Source organism: Pristiophorus japonicus, chromosome 12 (genome assembly GCF_044704955.1).
Source record: "Pristiophorus japonicus isolate sPriJap1 chromosome 12, sPriJap1.hap1, whole genome shotgun sequence".
In the NCBI taxonomy this organism is placed as follows: Eukaryota; Metazoa; Chordata; class Chondrichthyes; family Pristiophoridae; genus Pristiophorus; species Pristiophorus japonicus.
Genome location: NC_091988.1, coordinates 181,993,703 through 182,018,908, shown reverse-complemented (window position 1 = coordinate 182,018,908; position 25,206 = coordinate 181,993,703). Strand labels below are relative to the sequence as shown.

At 45.3% G+C, this 25,206-nt stretch overlaps 1 protein-coding gene and 1 long non-coding RNA gene across 4 annotated transcripts in view; one reads left to right on the top strand and one right to left on the bottom strand.

The window, feature by feature from the left end:
* LOC139277581 (disks large-associated protein 4-like) overlaps positions 1–25,206 on the bottom strand; it is a 487,044-nt gene that overhangs the window by 336,318 nt on the left and 125,520 nt on the right. The window lies entirely within an intron of this gene.
* Positions 1–25,206, top strand: part of LOC139277582 (uncharacterized) — a 39,291-nt gene that overhangs the window by 65 nt on the left and 14,020 nt on the right. The window contains exon 2 of the long non-coding RNA XR_011596112.1: positions 14,951–15,044. This is a non-coding gene — a long non-coding RNA (uncharacterized lncRNA). The remainder of the gene's footprint in view (positions 1–14,950; positions 15,045–25,206) is intronic.

Genomic DNA, 25,206 nt, shown 5'->3' with positions numbered 1-25,206 from the left:
TATTTAACAGTCAAATCCTTTTCGAAGTTTTACACAAGAATCTATACTGCAATGCACCCGCAGTCCACCATATCAAACTATTTGTATGCAATGAGTGTAAGGTTTATGATTCAAAGCAATTGGAACCCTGATCCTTTCACCATCACAGGCTTTAAAGAATAACATACATCTAGGATGATATAAACCTATTTATTAAAAAAAATATACATAAAATAAAATACAAGCTGCAACGAGGGTTCACTAGATTGATCCCTGGAATGAGAGATTGAGTAGATTGGACCTATAGTCTAAAGTTTAGAAGAATGAGAGATGATCTCATTGAAACATATAAGATTCTGAGGGGGATTGATAAGGTAGAAGCTGAGAGGTTGTTTCCCCTGGCTGAAGATTCTAGAACTAGGGGGCATAGTCTCAGGGTGAGGGGTCGGCCATTTATGACTGGGAACTGTGTTCCCTAACCACTAGTCCCTCTCCCTAGCATCTATCTGAGGCTAATCTAGACTGTTCGCAACCTATGCTTCATACTTGACCCTGAAATGAGCTTCCGGCCACATATCCGCAGCATAACTAAAACTGCCTATTTCCATCACCGTAACATTGCCCGCCTCCGCCCCTGCCTCAGCTCTTCTGCTGCTGAAACCCTCATCCATGCCTTAGTTTGCTCTAGACTTGACTAGTCCAATGCACTCCGGGCTGGCCTCCCACATTCTACACTACGTAAACTTGAGGTCATCCAAAATTCAGCAGCCCGTGCCCTAACTCGCACCAAGTCACGATCATCCATCACCCCTGTGCTACATTGGCTCTCGGTAAAACAGCGCTTTGGAATTCTCTACCCCAAAGGGTGTGGATGCTGAGCCGTTGAGTATATTCAAGGCTGAGAGGGATAGATTTTTGGACTCTATGGGGAATCAAAGGTTATGGGGATCGGGTGGGATGAGCCATGATCTTACTGAAAGGCTGAGGAGGCTTGAAGGGCCATATGGCCTGCTCCTGCTCCTAATTCTTATGTTCTTAAAATGCCACATCACAAAGAAATTCTTATTTTCAAGTGAAGCAGAAGTAGCTGACAGTAATCCAACGCTCATTTGCAGCAGAGTTTAAAATCTATCGACCGTTATAGTTTTGGGAGGTTATGTCACAAATGAATTAGAGAATCTATAAAGAAATTGGAGCTTCGACATTCTTCCAAGTATGTTGTAAGATTTGTCCTTGCTCGCTAAACTGAACAGTTTGTTTGACACCACCATCATCTCCAAACTATCTGAATTTTGGCAGCTTTTTGGCACGACATTCCACGCTCACTCGCCGGTCAGCTATCACTTCCCGCCAGGTTCAAGCAGGAAACTGTCCGAGGGCATGCAGATCAGCCAAGGTGAGGGGATGTTTTGGGCTCACCTCGGCTCCGCCTGCATGATTTCCTCTCAATTTTCTTCTCCCTCATGTATCCATCAAGCCTCCCCTTAAATGTAGGAATGTTATCTGCTTCAACCACTCCATCTGGCTGGAGGTTCCACATTCTCAACACTCTGTTCATAAATAACTTCCTCCGAATACCTTCATTTGATCAGTTAGTGCCTATCTATATATTGATGCCCCCTTGCTCTGGACCTAATTACAAGTGAAAATTGTTTCTCCACATTCAAATCCCTCCATAATTTTAAAGATCTCCATGAAGTCTCCTCTTGGTCTTTTTAGAGAAAAGAGGCATCACCTGCTCAACCTTTCCTGATAGTTACATTCTCTTAATTCTGCTAACATCCTTGACCCGGACAATATTTATCCCACAATCAACATAACAAAAACAGATTATCTGGTCATTATCACACTGCTGTTTGTGCGAGTTTGCTGTGCACAAATTGGCTGCTGCGTTTCCTGTATTACAACAGTGACTGCACTCCAAAAGTATGTTGGTTGTAAAGCGCTTTGAGACATCAGGTAGTCGTGAAAGGTGCGATATGAATGCAAGTCTTTCTTTCTTTACAAATTTTCTGCATTTTCTCCAGTGCTTCAATATTCTTTTCACAGCACGGAGACCAGAACTGGGCACAGTGTGGTCTAACCAAGGTTCTATACAAATTCAACATTACCTCCCTGCTTTTGTATTTTATTCCTCTGGAAATGGATCCCAGTACTTTTCTTGCATTCTTTGCAGCCTTATCAACCTGTCTTGTTACATTTATTGATTGATGCACCTGTATTCCCAGATCGCTTTGCTCCTTAACCCAATGAGCTTTCAAGGAGTAAGTGCTCTCTTTATTCCAACAAAATGAATGACCTCACACTTCATTTTATTGAATTTCAATTGCCATTTATCTGCCCACTCTGCAAGCCTTATAATATTTTAATTTAATATTTTCAAATATTTTAAGACTTATTTACTGTACATCATATTTTAATGTCCTAAGTTCCTTTATTGAGATTCATTTTCCAATATTTGAATATTAGAAATTAATCATTAAAATATTTTTTCATTACAACATAAGAAATAGGAGCAGGAGTAGGCCCTTTGAGCCTGTTCCTCCATTCGGTGAGATCTTGGCTGGTCTTCGACCTCAACTCCACCTTCCTGCACTATCCTCATATTGTTAGAAATCAGGGGTGTCCAAAATGTATATGGTTATGCGACCAAAACTGTGACGTGTTTAAATGGTTATGTTTGAACTGGAGATGGAAGAGTCTCCTCGGACTAAATAGATGCTTAGAAATGCTAATGTTTTGGTTCCCTGCTGAGATGTTATAGCATTCTGCACTATGACAACTGTTGGGGCTAAAATTCCGGCCTTGCCGGGGCCGTACGGAATACGGCAAGGCCCTGCGAAAGCCGGTTTTCGGGGTGCAATGCGCATGTGCCGAAAACCGGCTTTTCTGATCTGTCAAGATTTCTCTTCACAGATCCTCCAGATCGATGGTCAAGAGTTGGGCTATTTGCCCAACTCTTGCCCGGCCAATGTCTTTCAAACTCTTGTGCTTGTTAAAAGCAGGCGCATAGCCTACTTTTACCAGCGTAGGAGTTTTAAAACACATAAAAATAAAAATGAAACACACATTTTTACATTAAAAACCTTGTCCACGAAGGTAAGTTTATTTTAAACCCTATTAAAATACATTAAAAAAATCCCCAAAATATTACTTTTGCTAAAACATTTAATGAACGTTAATTTCAATTAATTTTAATTATATGGTGTATTTTTTTTTAATGTTGTGTTTAGTGTGTTTTTTTCCTCTCATTAATAGCAATCAGAACTCGTAGATACGGAGTTCTCATTGCTATTAATGAGAATACTGTAACTGATTGGTTGTGCAGTGTGACAGCACCTTCTGCGTCCGAACCTCAAGGACGAAAGAGCGATCCAAAGCGCGGGAAGCGAAGGCCTCACACAGGAATTGCAGGCGCCTTCGGGACCACCAGGTAATTTCATTAAAAGTTCTAGGATCGGAGGCGTTCGTCCGAAGGAAGCCTCCAACCGGAATTTCAGACATATTATCTCTGGTTTTCAAGTTAAGACTTCAACTTTGTTTGTGTATCTTTAATTTAACCAACTAAGCTCTATATTATTATTAACAATCAAGTTATAATGCTAAGGTAGGATTTGGAGTGAGCTTAACAGAAGTGTTTGCAAAAATAATTAAAAGATAATGAGTATAGAACGACTTAGAATAGAAGGAAATTGGGTAAGTAAATGTAAACACAAAGCAGTTTACTAGGTCATAAAGCAGGTAATGATCAATTGAAGTAAGTTTTCTGGTTTGGACCTCATGATTATAGAGGATATGGACGAGAGAGATAAGACAAATTCCAAAGGAAGAAACCAAGAGAAAGTATAAACAAAAAAGACATAGAAACATAGAAAATAGGTGCAGGAGTAGGCCATTCGGCCCTTCTAGCCTGCACCGCCATTCAATGAGTTCATGGCTGAACATGCAACTTCAGTACCCCATTCCTGCTTTCTCTTGATTCCCCTAGTAGTAAGGACTTTATCTAACTTCTTTTTGAATATATTTAGTGAATTGGCCTCAACAACTTTCTGTGGTAGAGAATTCCACAGGTTCACCACTCTCTGGGTGAAGAAATTCCTCCTCATTTCGGTCCTAAATGGCTTACCCCTTATCCTTAGACTGTGTCCCCTGGTTCTGGACTTCCCCAACATTGGGAACATTCTTCCTGCATCTAACCTGTCTAACCCCGTCAGAATTTTAAACGTTTCTATGAGGTCCCCTCTCATTCTTCTGAACTCCAGTGAATACAAGCCCAGTTGATCCAGTCTTTCTTGATAGGTCAGTCCTGCCATCCCGGGAATCAGCCTGGTGAACCTTCGCTGCACTCCCTCAATAGCAAGAATGTCCTTCCTCAGGTTAGGAGACCAAAACTGTACACAATACTCCAGGTGTGGCCTCACCAAGGCCCTGTACAACTGTAGCAACACCTCCCTGCCCCTGTACTCAAATCCCCTCGCTATGAAGGCCAACATGCCATTTGCTTTCTTAACCGCCTGCTGTAACTGCATGCTAACCTTCAATGACTGATGTACCATGACACCCAGGTCTCGTTGCACCTCCCCTTTTCCTAATCTGTCACCATTCAGATAATAGTCTGTCTCTCTGTTTTTACCAGCAAAGTGGACAACCTCACATTTATCCACATTATACTTCATCTGCCATGCATTTGCCCACTCACCCAACCTATCCAAGTCGCTCTGCAGCCTCATAGCATCCTCCTCGCAGCTCACACTGCCACCCAACTTAGTGTCATCCGCAAATTTGGAGATACTACATTTAATCCCCTCATCTAAATCATTAATGTACAGTGTAAATAGCTGGGGCCCCAGGACAGAACCTTGCGGTACCCCACTAGTCACTACCTGCCATTCTGAAAAGTACCCATTTACTCCTACTCTTTGCTTCCTGTCTGACAACCAGTTCTCAATCCATGTCAGCACACTACCCCCAATCCCATGTGCTTTAACTTTGCACATTAATCTCTTGTGTGGGACCTTGTCGAAAGCCTTCTGAAAGTCCAAATATACCACATCAACTGGTTCTCCCTTGTCCACTCTACTGGAAACATCCTCAAAAAATTCCAGAAGATTTGTCAAGCATGATTTCCCTTTCACAAATCCATGCTGACTTGGACCTATCATATCACCTCTTTCCAAATGCACTGCTATGACATCCTTAATAATTGATTCCATCATTTTACCCACTACCGATGTCAGGCTGACCGGTCTATAATTCCCTGTTATCTCTCTCCCTCCTTTTTTAAAAAGTGGGGTTACATTGGCTACCCTCCACTCCATTGGAACTGATCCAGAGTCAATGGAATGTTGGAAAATGACTGTCAATGCATCCACTATTTCCAAGGCCACCTCCTTAAGTACTCTGGGATACAGTCCATCAAGCCCTGGGGATTTATCGGCCTTCAATCCCATCAATTTCCCCAACACAATTTCCCGACTAATAAGGATTTCCCTCAGTTCCTCCTCTTTACTTGACCCTCCGACCCCTTTTATATCCGGAAGGTTGTTTGTGTCCTCCTCAGTGAATACCGAACCAAAGTACTTGTTCAATTGGTCCGCCATTTCTTTGTTCCCCGTTATGACTTCCCCTGATTCTGACTGCAGGGGACCTACGTTTGTCTTTACTAACCTTTTTCTCTTTACATATCTATAGAAACTTTTGCAATCCGTCTTAATGTTCCCTGCAAGCTTCTTCTCGTACTCCATTTTCCCTGCCCTAATCAAACCCTTTGTCCTCCTCTGCTGAGTTCTAAATTTCTCCCAGTCCCCTGGTTCGCTGCTATTTCTGGCCAATTTGTATGCCACTTCCTTGGCTTTAATACTATCCCTGATTTCCCTTGATAGCCACGGTTGAGCCACCTTCCCTTTTTTATTTTTACGCCAGACAGGAATGTACAATTGTTGTAGTTCATCCATGCGGTCTCTAAATGTCTGCCATTGCCCATCCACAGTCAACCCCTTCAGTATCATTCGCCAATCTATCCTAGCCAATTCACACCTCATACCTTCAAAGTTACCCTTCTTTAAGTTCTGGATCATGGTCTCTGAATTAACTGTTTCATTCTCCATCCGAATGCAGAATTCCACCATATTATGGTCACTCTTCCCCAAGGGGCCTCGCACAACGAGATTGCTAATTAATCCTCTCTCATTACACAACAGTCTAAGATGGCCTCCCCCCTAGTTGGTTCCTCGACATATTGGTCTAAAAAACCATCCCTTATGCACTCCAGGAAATCCTCCTCCACCGTATTGCTTCCAGTTTGGTTAACCCAATCTATGTGCATATTAAAGTCACCCATTATAACTGCTACACCTTTATTGCACGCACCCCTAATTTCATGTTTGATGCCCTCCCCAACATCACTACTACTGTTTGGAGGTCTGTACACAACTCCCACTAACGTTTTTTGCCCTTTGGTATTCTGCAGCTCTACCCATATAGATTCCACATCATCCGAGCTAATGTCCTTCTGAACTATTGCCTTAATTTCCTCCTTAACCAGCAATGCTACCCCACCTCCTTTTCCTTTTATTCTATCTTTCCTGAATGTTGACAAGATCATGAGACATCTTTGGGGAGGGCTTTGACACAAGAATCAAGACAAAAAACTCAAAGCCCCATTGGGTATTGAGTTTTTAGGGGAACCTCTATAAGTCAAACAATCTTGTTAATATTCCTTTCCAGGCCCACACCTAAAAAAAGAATAAAAGGGACACCTAGAGAGCTTTTCAGCGCAGACGGTGGAGGCGAGAGCGTTACAGAGGTTGGGCTGGTCAAACACTCTTCGAGTGATCCGATGCTTACCGAAGGAGGCTCTAAATGAAAACAAGAAGCCGCTCAGGGAACTGCTCATGTGTGCCAGCCATCTGTCCGATCAGATCGGTATCAGCTACTTGTCACAGTCATGTACCGATGGATGTGGTGTATTTAGATTTCCAAAAGGCATTCGATAAGGTGCCACACAAAAGGTTACTGCAGAAGCTAGAGGTACGCGGAGTCAGAGGAAATGTATTAGCATGGATCGAGAACTGGCTGGCTAACAGAAAGCAGAGAGTCGGGATAAATGGGTTCTTTTCGGGTTGGAAATCGGTGGTTAGTGGTGTGCCACAGGGATCGGTGCTGGGACCACAACTGTTTACAATATACATAGATGACCTGGAAGAGGGGACAGAGTGTAGTGTAACAATATTTGCAGATGACACAAAGATTAGTGGGAAAGCGGATTGTGTAGAGGACACAGAGAGGCTGCAAAGAGATTTAGATAGGTTAAGCGGATGGGCTAAGGTTTGGCAGATGGAATACAATGTCGGAAAGTGTGACGTCATCCACCTTGGGAAAAAAAAACAGTAAAAGAGAATATTATTTGAATGGGGAGAAATTACAACATGCTGAGGTGCAGAGGGACCTGGGGGTCCTTTTGCATGAATCCCAAAAAGTTAGTTTGCAGGTGCAGCAGGTAATCAGGAAGGCGAATGGAATGTTGGCCTTCATTGCGAGAGGGATGGAGTACAAAAGCAGAGAGGTCTTGCTGCAACTGTACAGGGTATTGGTGAGGCTGCACCTGGAGTACTGCGTGCAGTTTTGGTCACCTTACTTAAGGAAGGATATACTGGCTTTGGAGGGGGTACAGAGACGATTCACTAGGCTGATTCCGGAGATGAGGGGGTTACCTTATGATGATAGATTGAGTAGACTGGGTCTTTACTCGTTGGAGTTCAGAAGGATGAGGGGTGATCTTATAGAAACATTTAAAATAATAAAAAGGATAGACAAGATAGAGGCAGAGAGGTTGTTTCCACTGGTAGAGGAGACTAGAACTAGGGGGCACAGCCTCAAAATACAGGGGAGCCAATTTAAAACTGAGTTGAGAAGGAATTTCTTCTCCCAGAGGGTTGTGAATCTGTGGAATTCTCTGCCCAAGGAAGCAGTTGAGGCTAGCTCATTGAATGTATTCAAGTCACAGATAGATAGATTTTTAACCAATAAGGGAATTAAGGGTTACGGGGAGTGGGCGGGTAAGTGGAGCTGAGTCCACGGCCAGATCAGCCATGATCTTGTTGAATGGTGGAGCAGGCTCGAGGGGCTAGATGGCCTACTCCTGTTCCTAATTCTTATGTTCTTATGTATGTTTGCTGTATAACTAACTCTTATAAACACATTGAGCCCAATTTTGCACAAAGCCCTTTTTTTTGCCATATTGCAGGAGTTACGCCCGTTTTTCTAGACCAGAAATACTCCAAAAATATTTGTGCCATGTTTCCCTGCTATATTTTTCAAACTTGGCGCCGCACAGCCTGTCCAGTTGCCTCGGGGGATGGAACTTGCTGTCTGCGCCAAAAAAATGAGGCTGCACCTTCTGTGCATGCACGAAAAAAAGGACGTTTTTGACGTTATTCCCATAGGTGCGCATACGCAGTACGGCTCCCGGTCTGCAATCGGCCATTTTTAAAGAGCCAGTTGTGTGTGTCAGAACGTTGGAAAAATCGGAGCTGCAATACAAGATGCAACGCGGTGAAAGGACCAAAAATTTCTTACAGGATGAAGTGGAGGCACTAGTTACTGTGATTGAGGCCAGATGGCAGGAGCTGGACACCAGCAGAGATCACATAAAAGTTCCACCCAAAGAAATGAAGAAACGTTGAAACCAACTTGCAGAAGATTACTGAGCAATGGTGACCACCCCGAGATTTGGAGGCCAGTGCAAAAAGAAGTGGCAGGACCTTGGTCGAGTAGTTAGTGAAAGTAATATTTTCATTTATTCAATGCAATTGCAATTGCAATTGTAATGTAAATGTAACCAGCTGTATCTGTCTCACCCAGCAGAAAGACACCCTCTCTAAAAAGTTGTATTTTCATCTTTGCAGAGGAAAGTGGCACATAACAAAAGGGAAAGAACTCAAACAGGAGGAGGCACTGCAAATCTGCACCCACTGACATTTTGGAAGAATAGGTCGCTGCTTTGATGGGCCCTGCCTGGAGAAAAGCAACCACCATTGCACAAGCTGGGCCCACACTCGAGGGAGAGGGCAAGTCCCGCAAATTCTACAGTCTGGCTTTGCTAAATGTTAAGGACTGTGTGGGCTAGCCATGCTTCGGTTCATGGAGATGTCTCCGTCAGCTATGCTTCGATTGATGCAATGTGCTATCATTCATCGTGGTCCTTCAAATCAGTCTACTGCCTGCGCTGTGTGTGCCTACTCATGCCACCCACCCTGCCCCCTCCTCTGCTGCTAACCATTTGTCTGGTCTGTTATATTTTGCAGAACTTGAGGCCAACCCTGACAATGCAGTAGAAGATTCAGATGGGGATGAGCCTGAAGTGGAGAACATCTTCCAATCCCACCTTCCAGACCAAGAGCATGGGGGTGGGGAGGGGATGGAGATGGATGAAGCCCCTGCTATTGTACTCACTTTGGAGGAGTTGCTGGTGCCGCCATTGAGGTGTCAGCCCCTTTGCCTGACTCGTGGTTTGAGTGTTGGTGGGGCATTCCATGGTTTCCCACCATCCGAAGCTGCGGGTCCCAGTGGGGTGCAGCGAGGCACACACACGACCCCACAGTGTCAGGGTGCATGAAGGAGGGAATGCTGGAGTTAGATGCTGCAATAAGGAACACGCCCAGACCCCACACAGAATCAATTGCCACTCCCACTCCAATCCCCAGGCCAGCCTCTGAAGAGACCCAAGCCAGGCCTTCCACATTGCCCCCCGCCCCACCGTCCCCACCACACCTCTCAGTAGGTGCGCATTAGAAAGAATAAGCTTGGTACCAACCCCAGAAACACTGCACTATCGCCTGCGGGCAGGGGTGGTGGAGACACCAAGACCAAGCGTGTGCGGGCGGTCTTAGAATAAGGTGGAGGAGAGATTGGTGCTGCCTTTCTTTGCTGCTGTTGCTGTTATTATTATTGTTGTTACTGTTGTAACTGTTGTTCTCAACTTCAAAGTTTTTTGTAAGTTATGTAAATTTACAAATTTAATGTTAATAAGTGACCTTAAAGTTAGTAAGTGATCTTAACTGAAAATGTTAAAGTTTGATACAAGAATATTTTTATTAAAGTTAAGTTAAGCACAAGTATTTGTTAAGCTTTTGAATAAAATATATTTCACATTATAACTGAATCATTTACGTTTTTTGTTTCATTATTAACACAACTTTTGGAACTCACGAAGAACCATTTCCTTTATTTGTTTGATTATTAACACAACTTTTGAAGTAAACAAGAATCATTTCCATCATTTGTTCCATTAACACAACACAACATTACGGACAGGTCCAAACAGTCAACATGGTTCATGTGGAATAGTTGTTGCTGAGCCTTCAATCAGCAAAGTGTTCAAGGCTCGAGCAATCATTAAAGGGATCCGATGGCCCGCCGTACTCCGCCGTCGAGCTCTGGGTTCAGGTAGTTGCATGGCAACCTCGTCCTCGTCCTCCTGCTCATCATTTGCATCTTCCTCATCATTATCATCAGCTACTCTCACCTCAGGTGGCTCTTCTACTACCAGCTGCTGCCTCCTCATGATGGCTAAGTTATGCAGCATGCAGCATTATCATAGGCGGTCCCTCGAACGAGGATGACTTGCTTCCACAAGAGTTCACAGATGTTTCAATGAAAGACCCGATATTCCAGTCCTGAACTCCAATTGAAGGGGTGGAAGATGCCTGTGCGTGGATTTTTTTAACGTGTAGTGCCCGTTGCACATCAGCCACCACACGGGCTTGACAGAGCTAGGTCTTTATCCAGTGGCAAGAGTTAATCAGGACGACTGGAGACCTGCTCTGCTGCACGGAACTAGTGCGCACACATGTCGCAGTGTGGGCTGGCCTATGCTGTCCTTGGGCCCTCGGCTCTTCTGGGCCCCATACCCCCATTCGTTGCACGTTCGCCCACGATGTTCCAGGGCCCGGCGCTCCAGCTCTATTTATAGCCCCGATCTGCGGTGGTGTTCTCACACAGGTCGGGGCGGTCCATGATGTTCCAGGAAGATTATTGCAATGCTGGAGGACCAATGTTTGGAGACATTTCTGAAGACCATTGTAATGCTGGAGGACCAGAGTTTGCTCCAAGCCTGTGTCGGAGTGTCAGTGAAGCAGTTCTGGCAGCATTCATACCGTAGGGAAGAGGAGGAGCTGACAAAACCGCGTGGTCCGCGTCACTTTGGGCGGGCTCTCCGGAGATACACCAGGGTCTCCGCACCGTGACAGAAACCCGCCCAGAATGACATGCAGCACAACAGGCTCACCAGCTCCCTCTCCCCCCCGCGTCAGTAAGGGCTACGTTGGAACGTGATGTTCGGGAGAGGGAGTCTTGGGGACATTGTGCAAGGAGGGATGAAGAGATGGGACTGGTGGGAAGGATCTTACGGTGTGGGCACACGGCAGGCAGTGTACGGAGATGGTTAAATGGGTCACACTTGGGCTTCCGTGGCTGAGGGAGGACTGACTGTCACCAGGAGAGTTTACATAAGAACATAAGAATTAGGAACAGGAGTAGGCCATCTAGCCCCTCGAGCCTGCTCTGCCATTCAACAAGATCATGGCTGATCTGGCCGTGGACTCAACTCCACTTACCCGCCCGCTCCCCATAACCTTTAATTCCCTTATTGGTTAAAAATCTATCTATCTGTGATTTGAATACATTCAATGAGCTAGCCTCAACTGCTTCCTTGGGCAGAGAATTCCACAGATTCACAACCCTCTGGGAGAAGAAATTCCTTCTCAACTCGGTTTTAAATTGGCTCCCCTGTATTTTGAGGCTGTGCCCCCTAGTTCTAGTCTCCCCGACCAGTGGAAACAACCTCTCTGCCTCTATCTTGTCTATCCCTTTCATTATTTTAAATGTTTCTATAAGATCACCCCTCATCCTTCTGAACTCCAACGAGTAAAGAACCAGTCTACTCAATCTATCATAAGGTAACCCCCTCATCTCCGGTATCAGCCTATTGAATCATCTCTGTACCCCGTCCAAAGCTAATATATCCTTCCTTAAGTAAGGTGACCAAAACTGCACACAGTACTCCAGGTGCGGCCTCACCAATACCCTGCACAGTTGTAGCAGGACCTCCCTGCTTTTGTACTCCATCCCTCTCGCAATGAAGGCCAACATTCCATTCGCCTTCCTGATTACCTGCTGCACCTGCAAACTAACTTTTTGGGATTCATGCAAAAGGACCCCCAAGTCCCTCTGCACCGCAGCATGTTGTAATTTCTCCCCATTCAAATAATATTCTCTTTTACTGTTTTTTTTTTCCAAGGTGGATGACCTCACATTTTCCGACATTGTATTCCATCTGCCAAACCTTAGCCCATTCGCTTAACCTATCTAAATCTCTTTGCTGCCTCTCTGTGTCCTCTATACAACCCCGCTTTCCCACTAATCTTTGTGTCATCTGAAAATTTTGTTACACTACACTCTGTCCCCTCTTCCAGGTCATCTATGTATATTGTAAACAGTTGTGGTCCCAGCACCGATCCCTGTGGCACACCACTAACCACCGATTTCCAACCCGAAAAGGACCCATTTATCCCGATTCTCTGCTTTCTGTTAGCCAGCCAGCTCTCGATCCATGCTAATACATTTCCTCTGACTCCGCGTAGCTTTATCTTCTGCAGTAACCTTTTGTGTGGCACCTTATCGAATGCCTTTTGGAAACCCTATATCATACAGGGTTTGTAGGGAGTGAGGCGAAGTTCAGTGTACAACACGGAAATAGCACCAGGACCCATGGCAGGTCGACAACATGCAGCACACAACAGTGAACTGACCGACAATCTCAGGGGAGCATTGCAAGTAGCCTCCAGGATGGTCCAGGCATCAGAAATGCTATTTCAAGATGCCAATGGTCCTCTCTATGATGCTGCGCATCGCAATGTGCGACATGTTGTATACCTGGTCAGCTTCCGTCCGGGTTACGCGTAGGGGCGTCATGAGCCAGGTGGCGAGGCCGTACCCTTTGTCTCTCAGTAGCCAGCTCTGCCCTTCTGGCTGCTGCTGAAACATGGAAGATATAACGCTCACATGTAGGATGAATGCCTCATGAGTGCTCCCTGGGTATCTTGCATCGACTGACATGATGCGATTCATGTCGTCACACACGAGCTGTACATTAATGGAGTGGAAGCCTTTTCTGTTCCTGTACATCTCGGAATCCTCCAAAGGTGCACGCAAGGCGATGTAGGTACAATCAATGCAGCCCTGTACCTTTGGGAAGCCAGCAATCCTGGAGAAGCCCTCAGCCCTGTCACACATTGCCTGGGCAGTCATGGGGAACTTTATGTCGTCATTCCTCCGGGCATATAGTGCAGCAGTCACCTACCGAATGCAGACATGTGTTGCGTGTTGAGAAATGGCGCATACATCCCCAGTTGTAGCTTGGAAGGAACCGGATGTATAGAATGAAAGTGCAGCTGTAACCTTCACTTCAACTGACAAAGCAGTCCTCCTGACGCTTCTAGGTTGCAGGTCTGCTTTCACCAACTCACAGATCTCAGTTACAACTTCTTTGCGGAAACGCAGCCTTCGGACACAGTCTGCACCACTCAAGTGCAGGTACGAACACCTGTCTCAGTATACCCGAGATGGGTAAGGCCTCCTGTCCATCACCCTATGGGTTCTGATGTTCCTCATGCGATGACGTCGAATTAATTGTCTCCTCCACAGCACCATGATGCAGAAGGCTTGCACAAGGTGTGGCATTGTCAGTATTGCCCCCATGCTTAAATTTTACCTTTGCAAGAAGCTCAAAACAGCAGGCAGGCAGGACAGGTTCTTTGTTCTCTCTCACCAAGATTTGTATGGACCACACCCAGGTCTGAGCAAGCGCAGTGATCGGGAACCTCCCCCCCACCTCCCCCCCCTCCCATCAACCCCCTCATTGCAGTCTTGTGACTTCTTCCGATCGCGTTCAACAGCACTTTCCACCGCCTTCCCCACCCACCCCCCTCCTCCCCACACTCCCCCAAACCCCTCGGGCACATTGGATGCCTAGTGCAGTCTTACCATCACCACCTCCCCCCCACCGCGGGCTTGGTTTGCAGCCGAGCCCCGAGCCCGTGTCCAGGCGCGGGGCTGATTCTGCAGGCCGACGCTCCGACCCTCCAGCCCTGTTTGAAGACATTCGGTGTGGCGTGTGAGCTAAAAAAAAAAATGAAAAGTTCAGAATTCCATCAAACTTCCATCTACTCCGTTGTGAGGTAAAAAAATGTAATCTTTATTTTGCATATTTTAAGTGTTCTTATCTCCCTCCCAAACTTCGATGAAAAACAATGGCGTCTCTCTGTGCCGATTTTTCAATATGCGCTGCTTTCTCTTCACCATCCAGAAGGTTTTTCGGGAGTGGCCAGATACGACGACCTAGGATAAAAAATTTGGGGGCAAACTTTGAAAACTGATAAAAACTGGCGCAGATATGAGGTAACCCCTATGACGTAAAAAAAAACGAATCTAAAAAAGTCGGAACTAACTCAGTTACCCTGGCGCAGATTCCTTGGGGAAACTTTAATTTAAAAACTTATGCAAAAAAAGCGGCGCACTCCAAAAAAACGGTGCAAATGACTGGGGAAAATTGAGCCCAATATACCCACCAAATTAGTTTACAGTCAATCCTGATTATTAAAGTGACCAGGGATAATCTTAACTTCGCTATTTCTAACAATATCTCTTGATTCCCTTAGTATCCAAAAATCTATCGATCTCTGTCTTGAATATACTCAATGACTGAACATCGACAGTTCTCTGAGGTAGAGAATTCCAAAGATTCACAACCCCTTGAGTTGAAATATTTTTCCTCACCTCAGTCCTAAACGGCCGCCTCCTTATTCTGAGACTCCCCAGCCAAAGGAAACATCCTCCCTGCATCTACCCTGTCAAGCCTTGTAAGAATTTTATATGTTTCAATGCGATCATCTCTCATTCTTTTAAACTCTAGGGAACAAAGGCCTAGTCTACTCAATCTCTCCTCAGAGGACAAGCCTGCCATCCCAGAAATCAGTCTGGTGAATCTTCGTTGCACTCCCTCTAAGGCAAGTATATCCTTCCTTAGGTAAGGAGACCAGAACTGCACACAGTAACAATGTACCCTGTAAGCTGCACTGCCTCCTGCACAGCCTGCCTCCCACAATGCACGGCCTGTTCAAATTTTAAAATACAATTTAAAAGTTGGTGAGCAGCAAGTGGGGGACCTCTCAGACCACTGCGGGGCAGCACACGCACCTTAGCGGGACCTCTGCACAATACTCCAGGTGTGGTCTCACCAAGACCCTATATAATTGTAGTAAGACTTCTTTCCTCTGATACTCCAATCCCTTTGTAATAAAGGGTAACAATTTGCTTTCCTAATTGCTTTCTATAGCTGCATGTTAACTGTTATATATGTGGACTTGTATTTACTCTGTACAGCCACCAGAGGACTCATTCCCCGGAGTCCCAAGGGATCCCATAATCCCTTGGGAGCACAGGTATTGAAGAAGGCTTCACAGGTTGGAGAGGCACTCTGGAGACCTGCAATAAAAGACTAAGGTCACACGTTACTTTGAGCTCACAGTGTTCAGTTTGACTCTTTCTCCATACTCAACATTAACTTTCTGGATTTGTGTACAAGGACACCCAGCTCCATCTGAATACCAACATTTCCCAGTCTCTTACCATTTAAAACATGTTCTATTTTTCCTACCAAAGTGGACAACTTCACACTATATTCCATCTGCCATATTCTTGCCCACACACTTAACCTGTCTATATGCCTCTGCAGCCTCTTTGCATCCTACTCACAGCTTAATTTCCTGCCTAACTTGGCAGCAAATTTGGATGCATTACACTCGGTCCCTTCATCTAAGTCATTCATGTAGGTTGTAAATAGCTGAGGCCCAAGCACTGGTCTTTGCAGTACCCCGCTAGTCACAGTCTGTCAACCTGAAAACGACCAGTTTATTCCTACTCTATATTTTCTGTCCATGAACCCACCCTCAGTCCATACTAATATATTATCGCCAATCCCATGAGCCCTCATTTTGTGTAATAACCTCTCATGTGACACCTAATCGAATGCTTTTTGAAAATCCAAATACAATGGTGTTGAAACAGTGTAAATGAAAGAAACCACGATGAAGAGAAGAACAGACCTTTTGCAAGGCTGACATTCCTGCAAAAAAAGTTTCAGTTACGCCCTACCGCAAAAAAAGGGCAAATTTAACCTCGACACTTCCTGTGGTGCCTGTTCAGACTCCTCCACCTCACTCGGTGAGTGCAGGTTGGAGACAGGGCGTGAACACTACAAGGCTGACACTGTGACCTTTATTGCCACCTAGCAAGGTTCCATGTCGGTCGTGGAGGCTCACAAAGTTTCTGTAGTGTGCATGGCTGGAAGGGTTTCTACACTTTGCCCTGCCGCACTGATCGAAACTGGGATGCTACAAACATGCACACAACAGAGCTTCTGCACATATTTAGTTTCCTACATTACAACAGTGACTATACGTCAAAGTTACTTCATTGGCTGCAAAGCACTTTGGGACGTCTGGTGGTCGTGAAAAGGCGCTATATAAATGCAAGTCTTTCTTTCTTTCCTGTATTCTTAAGAGTATTAAGGAAAAATTGTACTCCATATTACCATGTTTTTGATTTTGCGCACAATTCGGATTGGCACTGGAATTTAAATTATTGCAAGATTTAGAATCAACAAAATGCATTAGGTTTAGAGTTAGATCTTTCCTTTTTTAGTTGGCTCTTTTCTTCCACACATCCCAAATGATACAGTTAAGAAGATGCTTAATTAGCCAGTCCTATTCATGTGGATATGGAGTGAACTAATGAAGCTATAAATATACAATATTCTGTTTCATGTCCTAAACCAAAGATCAGAAACCCAAAAACATGCAGTGTTAAAACATGTGACATATATTCAAAAGTACTTGAAACACATACTATTTAGCAGAATCAATTCTAGACACATTTGAACCTTATAATTTCACATTTATGTCAACACTAAGGGCTCAATTTTCCCAGGTCATTTGCGCCGTTTTTTTGGGGCGCACCGTTTTTTCTGGCGTATTTATTTTTTTCAAAGTTTCCCTCTGCGATCTGCGCCGGCATAACTGAGTTAGTTATGCTTTTTCTAGATGAATTTTTTTGTGACGTAATAGGGGGCCTCATGTTTCGTAATTTTTCGCAGTTTGGCCAAAAATGTTTCTTCCTAGGTCGGCGTATCTGGTGCCTCCTGAAAAACCTTCTGGTGAGTTAGCAGAAAGCAGCGCACATTGACAAATCGGCACTGAAAGTCGCCATTGTTTTTAAATCGAAGATTTTGGAGGGAGTCAAGAACACTCTAAAAATCAATAATAAAGTTAACTTTTTTTTAAACTTGTCGACGTAGTAAATGGAAGTTTTTTGGATTTCAGAAGTTTTCATTTTTTTTCTTACTTACACGCCACCACCGAACGTCTTCAAGCAGGGCTGGAGGGTTGTAGCTTTGGCCGGCAGAATCGGCCCGGTGCCCAGACACAGGGGCTCAGGGCTCGGCTGGAAAACAAGCCTGGGGAGGGGGACGGGGAGAGAGAAGGAGGTGCCGACTGATCGGAAGCCTTATGCACTGAGCCCGGGGAGCGAGGTGTCGATCGGGAGGCTTCTGAAGACTGCAATGAGTTTGTGGGGGGGGGGGTGGGGGGGTGGGGCGGCGGAATAGAGGGAGGTGCCGATCGTAAGGCTTATGCGCACTCAGCCCAAGGAGACCTCTGCACTGAGCCCGGGGAGCGAGGTGACGATCAGAAGACTTCTGAAGACTGCAATGAGTTGGGGGGAGGGCGGGGGAAAAGTCACAAGACTTGGGTGTGGTCCATCCATACAGACCTTGGTGAGAGAGAACAAAGAACCTGTCCTGCCTGCCTGCCTGCCATTTTGAGCTTCTTGCAAAGGTAAAATTTAAGTATGGGGGCAATACTGACAATGCCATACCTTGTGCGAGCCTTCTGCACGATGGTGCTACATAGGAGACAATTGATTTGACGTCATCGCATGAGGAACATCAGAGCCGGTAGGGTGCTGGGCAGGAGGCCTTACCCACGTTGGGTATATCAAGACAGGCATTCGTACCTACACCTGAGTGATGCAGACTGTGTGAGAAGGCTGCGTTTCCGCAAAAAAGTTGTCACTGAGATCTGTGAGTTAGTAAAAGCAGATCAGCAACCTAGAAGCATCAGGAGGACTGCTTTGTCAGTTGAAGTGAAGATTACAGCTGCACTTTCATTCTATGCCTCCAGATCGTTTCAAGCTACAACTGGGGATGTGGGTGCCATTTCTCAAAATGCAACACATGTCTGCATTCGGCAGGTGACTGCTGTACTATATACCCAGAGGAATGATTACATAAAGTTCCCCATGACTGCCCAGGCAATGCGTGACACGGCTGTGGGCTTCTCCAGGATTGCAGGCTCCCAAAGATATAGGGCTGCATTGATTGTACCTACATCACCTTGCGAGCACCTTTGGAGGATTCCGAGATGTACAGGAACAGAAAAGGCTTCCGCTCCATTAATGTACAGCTCGTGTGTGACGACATGCATTGTATCATGTCAGTTGATGCGAGATACCCAGGGAGCACCCATGATGCTTTCATCCTACACGAGAGTGCTATATCTGCCATGTTTCAGCAGCAGCCAGAAGGGCAGAGCTGGCTACTGGGAGACAAAGGGTACGGCCTTGCCACCTGGCTCATGACGCCCCTACGTGTAACCCGGACGGAAGCTGACCGGGAATGCTACATGTCAGCATGCGCAGCATCATAGAGAGGACCATTGGCATCTTGAAATAGCATTTCCGATGCCTGGACCATTCCGGAGGCTACTTGCTATACTCCCCTGAGATTGTCGATCAATTCACTGTTGTGTGCTGCATGCTGCATAACTTAGCCATCATTAGGCAGCAGGGGCTGGTAGGAGAAGACCCACCTGAGGTGAGAGTGGCTGATGGTAATGATGAGGAAGATGCTGATGACGAGGAGGAGGAGGAGGAGGACGAGGAAGCCATGCAAGTACCTGAACCCGAAGCACGATGGCGGAGGAAAGCGGGCCATCGTGCCCCTTTAACGATTGCTCGAGCCTTGCGCCAGCAGCTCATCCGAGAACGCTTTGCTGCCTGAAGGCTCAGCAACAACTATTCCACATGGACCATGATTACCTGTTCCGTAATGTTGTGTTGTGTTAATGGAACAAATGATGGAAATGATTCTTGTTTACTTCAAATGTTGAGATAATAATGGAGCAAATAATGGAAATGATTCAGATTTAATATAAAATATATTTTATTCAAAAGTTTAACAAACTGTTCTTTGTACTTAACTTAACTTTAATAAAATTATTCTTGTATCAAACTTTAACATTTTCAGCTACGATCACTTAAAAACTTTAAGATCACTTACAAACTCTAAGGTCACTTACTAATTTTTAAACTTGTAAATTTACATAAATTACAAAAATCAGGCGGTGTTGCAGTGTTTCTGGAGTTGGTACCAAGCTTATTCTTTCTAAGATCTCGGGTAGTGTGTACCTGTTGAGGGGGCGTGGGGAGAAGGCAGGCGGCAATGTGGAGAGACCGGCTTGGGGCTCTTCAGAGGCTGGTGTGGGGATTGATTTGGGAGTGACAGTTGATTCTATCAATGGGCATGGGGTCTGGGCGTGTTCCCTTATTGCAAAAGCTAACTCCAATGTGCTGTCCCTGATGAGCCCTGACAGTGTCTCAACGAGCTGCAACATTCCCTCCCTCATGTTGAGCAAAACTATCTCAACTGCCTGTGACATTCCCTCCCTCATGGTCAGTGACAGTGTTTGCACCATCTCTGACATTCCCTCCCTGATGTTCACCGAAGGCGCATCACCTGCCTGTAACATTCCCTCCCTCATGGTCACTGACATCGTTCCCATTTCTCGTGAGATTGCTGTTACTTCTCCCGACAGTCCCGCTACCTCATCACCCACCCCAGTGATGGTGTCTAGGAGTGATCGGGTAAGGTCAATGCTCTCCCCACTCATTGCCATCATCTGAAGCACATCTGTTAGATCCTGCACCTCAGGAGAGCGCAGTCAAGCTCTCCTTCCCCTCCTCCCCATGGGTGTGGCTCGCTCCCCACCACTGGGACCCGCAGCCTGGGACGGTGGGGCCCTGGGTGTGCGTCGCTGCACCCCACTGGGATCCGCAGCCTCGGAAGGTGGGGTCCTGGGTGTGCCCTGCTGCACCCTCCAACTGGGACCCACAGCCTGGGACGGTGGGGCCCTGGGTGTGCGTCACTGCACCACACCACTGGGACCCGCAGCCTCGAGCGTTCGGAAACCATGGAATGTCCCACCAGCACTTAAACCACTAATCACGGAAGGGGCTATCACCACAATGAGCGGCACCTCCTCCAAAGTCAGTAAAACTGTGGGGGCTTCATCCAACTCCATCCCCTCCCCCTCCTCCTCCCCTTCACCCCCATGATCTTGCTCTGGAGGGTTGGATTCGAAGATGTTATCCTGTTCAGGCTGGTCCGCGTCTCAATTTTCTTCTACATCGTCAGGGTTGGCCTCAAGTTCTGCAAAATATAACAGAACACAGACAAATGAGTAGCAGCAGAGGAGGGGGCAGGGTGGGTGGCATGAGTAGGCTCACACAGCGCAGGCCAGGCAGCAGGCTGATTTGACGGACCATGATGAATTCTAGCACATTGCATCAACCAAAGCATAGCTGATGGAGACATCCCCAGGAACCAAAGCATAGCTAGCCCGCGCAATACTTAACATTTAGCAAAGTCAGACTGTGGAATTTGCAGGACTTACCCTCTCCCTCAAGTGTGGGCCCAGCTTGTGCAGTGGTAATTGCTTTCCTGCAGCACCAACCCTCTCTTCCAAAGGTGTCAGTGGCTGCAGATTTGCCGGGCCTTCCCTTGTTCGGATTCTTTATCGTTTGTTGTGTGCCACTTTCCTCTGCAAAGATGAAAACATAACTTTTTAGAGAGGGTGTCTTTCATACAGATGGTCACATTTACAATTGCAATTGCATCGAATAAATGAAAATATTACTTACTACTTGACCAAGGTCCAAGGTCCTGCTTCTTTTTGCCTCCAGATCTTGTGGTGGTCACCACTGCGCAGTAATCTTCTGCAACTTGGTTCCAGTGTTTCTTCATTTCATTGGGTGGAACTTTTATGTGACCTCTGCTGGCGTCCAGCTCCTGCCATCTGTTCTCAATCACAGTAACTAGTGCCTCCACTTCATCCTGCAAGAAATGTTTGGTCCTTGCACCGCGTTGCATCTTGTACTGCTGCAGCTCCGATTTTTCCAATGCTCTCACACAGCACTCCTTCTCATACACACAACTGGCTCTTTAAAAATGGCCGATTGCCAACTCGGAGCTGTACTGAGCATACGCGTCCATTGGAACGATGTCAAAAACGTCACTTTTTTTGTGCATGCGCAGAAGGTGTGGCATCGTTTTTTTCGGCGCAGACAGCGGGCTCCACTCCCTGAGGTGACTGGACGCGCTGCGCGGCGCCAAATTCGAATTATAGATTGGGGAACTTTTGGCAAAATATTTCCAGCACATTTCTAGCCTAGAAAAACGGGCGTAACTCTGGCAATACACCAGAAAATAGGCTTCGGCAAAATTGAGCCCTAAGCCAATAATTATGCCTCCTTCTACAAGCACACTGCCTCAGTAATAAAACCATACCATTAAGCACCTGACATGCCTATAAATGTACTTTTCCACCTCAGCAAGTCACAGCTTTTGTTTACAATCAAAAATAATTTCAAAAATGTGTTCTCCAATACTAAATATACATTGACTTAGACCGAGAGTGAGATTTCATTGCCTGGGGATGTAATGCTGTTTACTGTAGCGCACTCAAAAATGACTGCAGTAAAACTGTGTAATTGCCAAAGCAGTTAACAGCTTTATTAATTTACCCTCTCTCAGAAAACAATTCCAACAAATCTTCAGAATTCTGACTATAAAAGATCAAGACTTGCAGCGACTCTTGCTGTAATTTTTTCCTCATTATTGTATAATACAGAACAGCACTCCAGTTTGCCTCATCACTGTGCTCTTTATAACACAGGATATATTTATGATTTTACTATTGTCTCAGTTCGAGGATTGTGATGTACTCACTTCAATGTTAGTGCAAATTTCCACCAGCTGATACTGGCCTCTAATTGGTTTGAGATAAGTGCATTGAAAGAAGACCGGCAGAAAAACATCTTGGATTGAATCCCTTTGTGTTTCTTGTTCTGCATTACTCATTTGTACCTTCACCAGAATGTATTTTGTGATAGATACGACCTCTAAATTATGTCAAGATAAGGTGTAGTCATTTAAACGGAATTGAATGCTGGAATACGTTGAATGTGGTAAATGGTCGTTAAAAAAGATGGATCAAGTACAGGCATTAAACTGACTGTGATATGTCCTTACTATGCAGTATAAATGCATACAAGGCCCATACTTGAGAGAAGGTCACTCTGTGACCAGTTACCTTTATTATCAAGACCTCAAGTGATGAAGGTGGGTGGAGCTTCCCCTTTTATACCTGAAAGTCCAGGTTAGGAGTGTCTCCCACAAGTTCACCCCTTGTGGTCAATGTTCTCAAGGTGTACAACTTAGGTCAGTTTATACATGGGTTACAATGATAGTTGAATACATGATAGTCTGCATATGGGAAACTTTCAGTGTTTCGTGCTTTGTAGGAAACCTTCTCCTGTGGTTACAATAGCACTAACACACAGTGGACAATTTCCATCTCCATTTTCGGGCAGGAACAGGGCAGTAGTTCTATGAAATTCAAAGCACAGAAACTTAATGCCCCGTACAACAATGCTAGTTCACGTACCACCATTTCTATCAGGGCCTAGGTATAGGCGGCCACAGCAGCCACCTGAAACAGGCCTGATCCTCATTAAAGTATTCAAATTGGAGTTCTATGATGTCAATGGGGTCCCAATGCCATTTTCATGCACTTGAGTATGACATACGATAAGGCAGCTCCTCTTGCAGTCTATCTATTCCACAGCATAGGGATCAGTGATTATAATGTTTCTGGAGATCAATCAGGTATTGGCCATTACTTTTCTTTTTGAAACAAAATATGACATGTGGTTTGCCTGTAAAGGGACTTTAAATGTTGATCCTAGAATGAATATGGTCCAAGGGCTCTATGTCACTCCACTGCACCTGCTTCACTTCAGTGAACGTGAACAATAAAAAAAGGATTTGGATTTCTATAGCGCCTTTCACAACCACCGGACATCCCAAAGTGCTATACAGCCAATGAAATTCTTTTTGAAGTGTAGTTGCTATTGTAATGTAGGAAACGCGGCAGCCAATTTTTGCACAGCAAACTCCCACAAACAACAATGTGATAATAATCTGTTTTAGTGATGTCGATTGAGAGATAATTATTGGGCAGGACACTGGGGATAACTCCCCTACTCTTTTTCAAAATAGTGCCGTGGGATCTTTTACGTCCACCTGAGAGGGCAGCCAGGGCCTCGGTGTAATGTTTCATCCGAAAGATGGCACCTCCAACAGTGCAGCGCTCCCTCAGAACTGCACTGGAACGTCAGCCTAGATTTTTGTGCTCAAGGCACTGGAGTGGGACTTGAACCCACAACCTTCTGACTCAGAGGCAAGGGTGCTACCCACTGAGGCACTGGCTGACACTCAAATGGATGTTTTGGAGACTAAGGGCTTCTCTAATGGGATTTTTTAAAGTTAAAGAACCTGCTCTGTTGGAAAGTACTTGTCAATCAGAGCATTTATTAATTAAAAGGAGAGTAAGGTCTATGTGTAATACAAATGCGGTATTTAATTTTCATATCCAATGACACGCATCACTTTGCCTTGACTGGTATAAAATATATTGGCGGAGAGAAATTCTTATAAACCATTAAAAATACCAATTATTTTGCAGGTTTGTGGATAAAAACTGCTAGCGCTGAATGTTAATCATAAAATAAACTGCATACTAATCATTTTATTTCCCATTGCCGGGGCAGCAAAGCAGAACTTTCAAGATTTCAGGACCCAATAACAAATGTGAATACTGTTATGCTCATCGAAATATTTCCTTAGGTATTGGTGCACTAGTCACATATTATCGCAAAAACCCTAATAAAGCATAGTACCAACTGGTGGTGAAATCATGCTTTATAGTCACCAAACAGCTTTTGTACATAACCTGTGGGCAACCCTATCCTATCAGAATAAGGTAAATGAGTGGAAATGGGACCATCAGACAACCCTTCTTCAATTCACTCTTACACCAGCCAATGGGCCGATTTGGTTCTCCACTTATTGTGAGAGGGGTCTAATTAAATTATACTGTTCAGCTCTAATGGGCAGGAATCTGCGGTGAATCCTCTTTGAAACTGACTGCAACTTCAGGATGTAGTGTGTCATGTATTCAACTATCATTGTAACCCATGTATAAGCTGACCTAAGTTGTACACCTTGAGAACATTGACCACAGGGAGCGAACTTGTGGGAGACACTCCCAACCTGGACTTTCCGGTATAAAAGGGGAAGCTCCAGCCACCTTCAGTCTTTTGAGGTCTTGGTAATAAAGGTGACTTGTCACAGAGTGACCTTCTCTCAAGTATGGGCCTCGTGTGCATTTATACTGGCATATTATTGGCGACGAGAAACTGGGATTTAAACCACACGAGCATGGCCACTAGCAGCACAGAAGAGAGGTACTGTGTTGGTGATGATTGGGACGACTTTATTGAGAGACTACAGCAAAGTTTTGTCACTAAGGAATGGCTGGGACAGGATTCGGCCGACAAACGCAGGGCTCATCTCTTGATGGTTTATGGATCCAGAACGTACTCCCTGATGAAGAACCTTCTAGCGCCAGAGAAGCCGGCGGACAAGACGTTCGAAGAGCTCAGTAAGTTGATCAGGGAACACCTTGAACCGATGAGCAGCACGCACATGGCGAGACACCGATTTTACACGCACCAGCAGCGAGAAGGGCAAGCGTTCCAGACTTTGTGGCAGATCTCCGGCGACTGGCGAGCCAATGAAAGTTCCCAGATGCATGTAGAGCGGAGATGCTGCGAGACTTTTTTTATTGAGGGCATCGGGCACGTTGGGTTTTCAGGAAACTGATTGAGACCAAAGACTTGACCTTGGAAGCGGCAGCTCTGATAGCCCAGACA